Source organism: Oncorhynchus kisutch, unplaced genomic scaffold, assembly GCF_002021735.2.
Source record: "Oncorhynchus kisutch isolate 150728-3 unplaced genomic scaffold, Okis_V2 scaffold736, whole genome shotgun sequence".
NCBI lineage: Eukaryota > Metazoa > Chordata > Actinopteri > Salmoniformes > Salmonidae > Oncorhynchus > Oncorhynchus kisutch.
This window is the reverse complement of record NW_022262681.1, coordinates 144,018-153,497: the sequence shown is the minus strand read 5'-3', so window position 1 is coordinate 153,497 and position 9,480 is coordinate 144,018.

The following is a 9,480-nucleotide window of genomic DNA, read 5'->3' as shown; positions in this document are numbered from 1 at the left end:
TAGAAAAGGTGAATCATTTGTACCAAACATAGAAAAGGTGAATCATTTGTACCAAACATAGAAAAGGTGAATCATTTGGACGCACATAGAAAAGGTGAATCATTTGGACGCACATAGAAAAGGTGAATCATTTGTACCAAACATAGAAAAGGTGAATCATTTGTACCAAACATAGAAAAGGTTAATCATTTGTACCAAACATAGAAAAGGTGAATCATTTGTACCAAACATAGAAAAGGTGAATCATTTGGACGCACATAGAAAAGGTGAATCATTTGTACCAAACATAGAAAAGGTGAATCATTTGGACGCACATAGAAAAGGTGAATCATTTGTACCAAACATAGAAAAGGTGAATCATTTGTACCAAACATAGAAAAGGTGAATCATTTGGACGCACATAGAAAAGGTGAATCATTTGTACCAAACATAGAAAAGGTGAATCATTTGTACAAAACATAGAAAAGGTGAATCATTTGTGCCAAACATAGAAAAGGTGAATCATTTGGACGCACATAGAAAAGGTGAATCATTTGTACCAAACATAGAAAAGGTGAATCATTTGGACGCACATAGAAAAGGTGAATCATTTGTGCCAAACATAGAAAAGGTGAATCATTTGGACAAAACATAGAAAAGGTGAATCATTTGGACGCACATAGAAAAGGTGAATCATTTGTACCAAACATAGAAAAGGTGAATCATTTGGACGCACATAGAAAAGGTGAATCATTTGTACCAAACATAGAAAAGGTGAATCATTTGGACGCACATAGAAAAGGTGAATCATTTGTACCAAACATAGAAAAGGTGAATCATTTGGACGCACATAGAAAAGGTGAATCATTTGTACCAAACATAGAAAAGGTGAATCATTTGTACCAAACATAGAAAAGGTGAATCATTTGGACGCACATAGAAAAGGTGAATCATTTGTACCAAACATAGAAAAGGTTAATCATTTGGACGCACATAGAAAAGGTGAATCATTTGTACCAAACATAGAAAAGGTGAATCATTTGTACCAAACATAGAAAAGGTGAATCATTTGGACGCACATAGAAAAGGTGAATCATTTGTACCAAACATAGAAAAGGTGAATCATTTGTACAAAACATAGAAAAGGTGAATCATTTGTGCCAAACATAGAAAAGGTGAATCATTTGGACGCACATAGAAAAGGTGAATCATTTGTACCAAACATAGAAAAGGTGAATCATTTGGACGCACATAGAAAAGGTGAATCATTTGTGCCAAACATAGAAAAGGTGAATCATTTGGACCAAACCTAGAAAAGGTGAATCATTTGGACGCACATAGAAAAGGTGAATCATTTGTACCAAACATAGAAAAGGTGAATCATTTGTACCAAACATAGAAAAGGTGAATCATTTGTACCAAACATAGAAAAGGTGAATCATTTGGACGCACATAGAAAAGGTGAATCATTTGTACCAAACATAGAAAAGGTGAATCATTTGTACCAAACATAGAAAAGGTGAATCATTTGGACGCACATAGAAAAGGTGAATCATTTGTACCAAACATAGAAAAGGTGAATCATTTGTACCAAACATAGAAAAGGTGAATCATTTGGACCAAACATAGAAAAGGTGAATCATTTGTACCAAACATAGAAAAGGTGAATCATTTGGACCAAACATAGAAAAGGTGAATCATTTGGACGCACATAGAAAAGGTGAATCATTTGTACCAAACATAGAAAAGGTGAATCATTTGGACGCACATAGAAAAGGTGAATCATTTGTACCAAACATAGAAAAGGTTAATCATTTGTACCAAACATAGAAAAGGTGAATCATTTGGACGCACATAGAAAAGGTGAATCATTTGTACCAAACATAGAAAAGGTGAATCATTTGTACCAAACATAGAAAAGGTGAATCATTTGGACGCACATAGAAAAGGTGAATAATTTGTGCCAAACACAGAAAAGGTGAATCATTTGGACGCACATAGAAAAGGGGAATCATTTGGACGCACATAGAAAAGGTGAATCATTTGTACCAAACATAGAAAAGGTGAATCATTTGTACCAAACATAGAAAAGGTGAATCATTTGTACCAAACATAGAAAAGGTGAATCATTTGGACTCACATAGAAAAGGTGAATCATTTGTACCAAACATAGAAAAGGTGAATCATTTGGACGCACATAGAAAAGGTGAATCATTTGTACCAAACATAGAAAAGGTTAATCATTTGTACCAAACATAGAAAAGGTGAATCATTTGTACCAAACATAGAAAAGGTGAATCATTTGTACCAAACATAGAAAAGGTGAATCATTTGGACGCACATAGAAAAGGTGAATCATTTGTACCAAACATAGAAAAGGTGAATCATTTGGACGCACATAGAAAAGGTGAATCATTTGTGCCAAACATAGAAAAGGTGAATCATTTGGACGCACATAGAAAAGGTGAATCATTTGTACCAAACATAGAAAAGGTGAATCATTTGGACCAAACATAGAAAAGGTGAATCATTTGGACGCACATAGAAAAGGTGAATCATTTGTACCAAACATAGAAAAGGTGAATCATTTGTACCAAACATAGAAAAGGTGAATCATTTGGACGCACATAGAAAAGGTGAATCATTTGTACCAAACATAGAAAAGGTGAATCATTTGGACGCACATAGAAAAGGTGAATCATTTGTACCAAACATAGAAAAGGTTAATCATTTGTACCAAACATAGAAAAGGTGAATCATTTGTACCAAACATAGAAAAGGTGAATCATTTGTACCAAACATAGAAAAGGTGAATCATTTGGACGCACATAGAAAAGGTGAATCATTTGTACAAAACATAGAAAAAAGGTGAATCATTTGTACCAAACATAGAAAAGGTGAATCATTTGGACGCACATAGAAAAGGTGAATCATTTGTACCAAACATAGAAAAGGTTAATCATTTGTACCAAACATAGAAAAGGTGAATCATTTGTACCAAACATAGAAAAGGTGAATCATTTGTACCAAACATAGAAAAGGTGAATCATTTGTACCAAACATAGAAAAGGTGAATCATTTGGACGCACATAGAAAAGGTGAATCATTTGTACCAAACATAGAAAAGGTGAATCATTTGTACAAAACATAGAAAAGGTGAATCATTTGTGCCAAACATAGAAAAGTTGAATCATTTGTACAAAACATAGAAAAAAGGTGAATCATTTGTACCAAACATAGAAAAGGTGAATCATTTGTACCAAACATAGAAAAGGTGAATCATTTGTACAAAACATAGAAAAGGTGAATCATTTGTACAAAACATAGAAAAAAGGTGAATCATTTGTACCAAACATAGAAAAGGTGAATCATTTGTACAAAACATAGAAAAGGTGAATCATTTGTACAAAATGGCTGCTTTTTCCATCAGCCCCAAACACAACTAAAAGTTTAAGCATAATGATGCATAAGAAACTCTCGTGACCAAAGAGAACGACCAAGAAGGTAGAATCACATCCCTTTAAATGTATCAATAATGGGGGGGGGAGAGACTGGCTTTATTAATGTGGACGCTCCAGATTCACATGATACTACATGTTTTTATTCTCTGAAACGCATATTGTTAGAATGAACTAAAACGATCGTAATATTCACAAATGGATCCATGCAGGCAAGTCCCTTGATGGTATTACAAAATGAAAAATAAATTTTTAGATTGGAAAGATTGGAAACATTGAATTATAGCGGACGGGGGGTGGTGGGGGGGGGGGGGGGGGTTGGATGGAGTAATACCTTCAGACCATATGACAGACACATCTTCATCTCAGGCCAAGCCAAAAGAAGATGAGGGGGGAATATTATTTTGGATATTTTTTATTTTGGATCGGAAGAGGGGGAGGACGGGAGGACTGTAAAGAAAAGAGACAGGAAGGTGACAATCTTGTCTGGTACATTTTGATTGTTTAAAAGCTCAAATCCAGCAGGACACACGACAACATAGAAACAGTATGCAGCAACGTGATTATGCATTACAACACACAACACACACACACACACACACACGCAGCTCCTGAAATACTAAGACAAAGAACTGAACTGACTATCCTCATCCTCTCTATATAAAACAACTGACATCTACACAGCTAAGACGCTCTATCGGGATGAGAGGTTTTCTGTCTTTAGTCCAACATATTGCTGCAGTGGGACAATAGAGATGTGGTCGTAGAGTAGGGACCTAAAGGACACACACTTGGTGTGTTGTGAAATCTGTTACGAATGTAATCTAATGTTTTTAAAATTGTATAACTGCCTTAACTTTGCCGGACCCCAAGAAGAGAAGTTGGCAGCTAATTGTGATCCATAATAAATACAAATACACACTCCGATCTACACTTGTAATATCTCGTCTGTCCAGCAGGTGGAGGCAGAGGGCTTTATTGTAAAACGATACATATCCAAAAGCAAATCAAATCAAATCAAATTTTACACATTGACTCAGCTATCACTGTGTCTAGCAGGACAACAACAGGTACCTGAGTCACTGTGTCTAGCAGGACAACAACAGGTAACTGAGTCACTGTGTCTAGCAGGACTACAACAGGTAGCTGAGTCACTGTGTCTAGCAGGACAACAACAGGTACCTGAGTCACTGTGTCTAGCAGGACTACAACAGGTAGCTGAGTCACTGTGTCTAGCAGGACAACAACAGGTAGCTGAGTCACTGTGTCTAGCAGGACAACAACAGGTACCTGAGTCACTGTGTCTAGCAGGACGACAACAGGTAGCTGAGTCACTGTGTCTAGCAGGACGACAACAGGTAACTGAGTCACTGTGTCTAGCAGGACGACAACAGGTAGCTGAGTCACTGTGTCTAGCAGGACGACAACAGGTAACTGAGTCACTGTGTCTAGCAGGACGACAACAGGTAGCTGAGTCACTGTGTCTAGCAGGACGACAACAGGTAACTGAGTCACTGTGTCTAGCAGGACGACAACAGGTAGCTGAGTCACTGTGTCTAGCAGGACGACAACAGGTAGCTGAGTCACTGTGTCTGGCAGGACTACAACAGGTAACTGAGTCACTGTGTCTAACAGGACTACAACAGGTAGCTGAGTCACTGTGTCTAGCAGGACAACAACAGGTACCTGAATCAGTGTATCTAGCAGGACAACAACAGGTACCTGAGTCACTGTGTCTAGCAGGACTGGTCTGGTTCCTGACAGGGCTACAACAGGTAACTGAATCACTGTGTCTAGCAGGACTACAACAGGTAACTGAGTCACTGTGTCTAGCAGGACGACAACAGGTAGCTGAGTCACTGTGTCTAGCAGGACTACAACAGGTAGCTGAGTCACTGTGTCTAGCAGGACTACAACAGGTAACTGAGTCACTGTGTCTAGCAGGACGACAACAGGTAGCTGAGTCACTGTGTCTAGCAGGACGACAACAGGTACCTGAATCAGTGTATCTAGCAGGACAACAACAGGTAGCTGAGTCACTGTGTCTAGCAGGACGACAACAGGTAACTGAGTCACTGTGTCTAGCAGGACGACAACAGGTAGCTGAGTCACTGTGTCTAGCAGGAAGACAACAGGTAACTGAGTCACTGTGTCTAACAGGACTACAACAGGTAGCTGAGTCACTGTGTCTAGCAGGACAACAACAGGTACCTGAATCAGTGTATCTAGCAGGACAACAACAGGTAACTGAGTCACTGTGTCTAGCAGGACAACAACAGGTAGCTGAGTCACTGTGTCTAGCAGGACTACAACAGGTAGCTGAGTCACTGTGTCTAGCAGGACTACAACAGGTAACTGAGTCACTGTGTCTAGCAGGACGACAACAGGTAGCTGAGTCACTGTGTCTAGCAGGACGACAACAGGTAACTGAGTCACTGTGTCTAGCAGGACGACAACAGGTAGATGAGTCACTGTGTCTAGCAGGACGACAACAGGTAGCTGAGTCACTGTGTCTAGCAGGACGACAACAGGTAACTGAGTCACTGTGTCTAGCAGGACGACAACAGGTAGCTGAGTCACTGTGTCTAGCAGGACGACAACAGGTAACTGAGTCACTGTGTCTAGCAGGACGACAACAGGTAGCTGAGTCACTGTGTCTAGCAGGACTGGTCTGGTTCCTGACAGGACTACAAAAGGTAACTGAGTCACTGTGTCTAGCAGGACAACAACAGGTAGCTGAGTCACTGTGTCTAGCAGGACAACAACAGGTACCTGAGTCACTGTGTCTAGCAGGACTGGTCTGGTTCCTGACAGGACTACAAAAGGTAACTGAGTCACTGTGTCTAGCAGGACAACAACAGGTAGCTGAGTCACTGTGTCTAGCAGGACTGGTCTGGTTCCTGACAGGACTACAAAAGGTAACTGAGTCACTGTGTCTAGCAGGACAACAACAGGTAGCTGAGTCACTGTGTCTAGCAGGACAACAACAGGTAGCTGAGTCACTGTGTCTAGCAGGACAACAACAGGTAGCTGAGTCACTGTGTCTAGCAGGACAACAACAGGTAGCTGAGTCACTGTGTCTGGCAGGACTACAACAGGTAACTGAGTCACTGTGTCTAACAGGACTACAACAGGTAGCTGAGTCACTGTGTCTAGCAGGACAACAATAGGTACCTGAATCAGTGTATCTAGCAGGACAACAACAGGTACCTGAGTCACTGTGTCTAGCAGGACTGGTCTGGTTCCTGACAGGGCTACAACAGGTAACTGAATCACTGTGTCTAGCAGGACTACAACAGGTAACTGAGTCACTGTGTCTAGCAGGACGACAACAGGTAGCTGAGTCACTGTGTCTAGCAGGACTACAACAGGTAGCTGAGTCACTGTGTCTAGCAGGACTACAACAGGTAACTGAGTCACTGTGTCTAGCAGGACGACAACAGGTAGCTGAGTCACTGTGTCTAGCAGGACGACAACAGGTACCTGAATCAGTGTATCTAGCAGGACAACAACAGGTAGCTGAGTCACTGTGTCTAGCAGGACGACAACAGGTAACTGAGTCACTGTGTCTAGCAGGACGACAACAGGTAGCTGAGTCACTGTGTCTAGCAGGAAGACAACAGGTAGCTGAGTCACTGTGTCTAGCAGGACGACAACAGGTAACTGAGTCACTGTGTCTAGCAGGACGACAACAGGTAGCTGAGTCACTGTGTCTAGCAGGACGACAACAGGTAGCTGAGTCACTGTGTCTGGCAGGACTACAACAGGTAACTGAGTCACTGTGTCTAACAGGACTACAACAGGTAGCTGAGTCACTGTGTCTAGCAGGACAACAACAGGTACCTGAATCAGTGTATCTAGCAGGACAACAACAGGTAACTGAGTCACTGTGTCTAGCAGGACGACAACAGGTAGCTGAGTCACTGTGTCTAGCAGGACTACAACAGGTAGCTGAGTCACTGTGTCTAGCAGGACTACAACAGGTAACTGAGTCACTGTGTCTAGCAGGACGACAACAGGTAGCTGAGTCACTGTGTCTAGCAGGACGACAACAGGTAACTGAGTCACTGTGTCTAGCAGGACGACAACAGGTAGCTGAGTCACTGTGTCTAGCAGGACGACAACAGGTAGCTGAGTCACTGTGTCTAGCAGGACGACAACAGGTAACTGAGTCACTGTGTCTAGCAGGACGACAACAGGTAGCTGAGTCACTGTGTCTAGCAGGACGACAACAGGTAACTGAGTCACTGTGTCTAGCAGGACGACAACAGGTAGCTGAGTCACTGTGTCTAGCAGGACTGGTCTGGTTCCTGACAGGACTACAAAAGGTAACTGAGTCACTGTGTCTAGCAGGACAACAACAGGTAGCTGAGTCACTGTGTCTAGCAGGACAACAACAGGTACCTGAGTCACTGTGTCTAGCAGGACTGGTCTGGTTCCTGACAGGACTACAAAAGGTAACTGAGTCACTGTGTCTAGCAGGACAACAACAGGTAGCTGAGTCACTGTGTCTAGCAGGACTGGTCTGGTTCCTGACAGGACTACAAAAGGTAACTGAGTCACTGTGTCTAGCAGGACAACAACAGGTAGCTGAGTCACTGTGTCTAGCAGGACAACAACAGGTAGCTGAGTCACTGTGTCTAGCAGGACAACAACAGGTAGCTGAGTCACTGTGTCTAGCAGGACAACAACAGGTAGCTGAGTCACTGTGTCTAGCAGGACGACAACAGGTAACTGAGTCACTGTGTCTAGCAGGACGACAACAGGTAGCTGAGTCACTGTGTCTAGCAGGACGACAACAGGTAACTGAGTCACTGTGTCTAGCAGGACGACAACAGGTAGCTGAGTCACTGTGTCTAGCAGGACGACAACAGGTAGCTGAGTCACTGTGTCTAGCAGGACGACAACAGGTAGCTGAGTCACTGTGTCTGGCATGACTACAACAGGTAACTGAGTCACTGTGTCTAACAGGACTACAACAGGTAGCTGAGTCACTGTGTCTAGCAGGACAACAACAGGTACCTGAATCACTGTATCTTGCAGGACAACAACAGGTACCTGAGTCACTGTGTCTAGCAGGACTGGTCTGGTTCCTGACAGGGCTACAACAGGTAACTGAATCACTGTGTCTAGCAGGACTACAACAGGTAACTGAGTCACTGTGTCTAGCAGGACGACAACAGGTAGCTGAGTCACTGTGTCTAGCAGGACTACAACAGGTAGCTGAGTCACTGTGTCTAGCAGGACGACAACAGGTAACTGAGTCACTGTGTCTAGCAGGACGACAACAGGTAGCTGAGTCACTGTGTCTAGCAGGACGACAACAGGTAACTGAGTCACTGTGTCTAGCAGGACGACAACAGGTAGCTGAGTCACTGTGTCTAGCAGGACGACAACAGGTAGCTGAGTCACTGTGTCTAGCAGGACGACAACAGGTAACTGAGTCACTGTGTCTAGCAGGACGACAACAGGTAGCTGAGTCACTGTGTCTAGCAGGACTGGTCTGGTTCCTGACAGGACTACAAAAGGTAACTGAGTCACTGTGTCTAGCAGGACAACAACAGGTAGCTGAGTCACTGTGTCTAGCAGGACTGGTCTGGTTCCTGACAGGACTACAAAAGGTAACTGAGTCACTGTGTCTAGCAGGACGACAACAGGTAGCTGAGTCACTGTGTCTAGCAGGACTGGTCTGGTTCCTGACAGGACTACAAAAGGTAACTGAGTCACTGTGTCTAGCAGGACAACAACAGGTAGCTGAGTCACTGTGTCTAGCAGGACTGGTCTGGTTCCTGACAGGACTACAAAAGGTAACTGAGTCACTGTGTCTAGCAGGACAACAACAGGTAGCTGAGTCACTGTGTCTAGCAGGACAACAACAGGTAGCTGAGTCACTGTGTCTAGCAGGACAACAACAGGTAGCTGAGTCACTGTGTCTAGCAGGACAACAACAGGTAGCTGAGTCACTGTGTCTAGCAGGACGACAACAGGTAACTGAGTCACTGTGTCTAGCAGGACGACAACAGGTAGCTGAGTCACTGTGTCT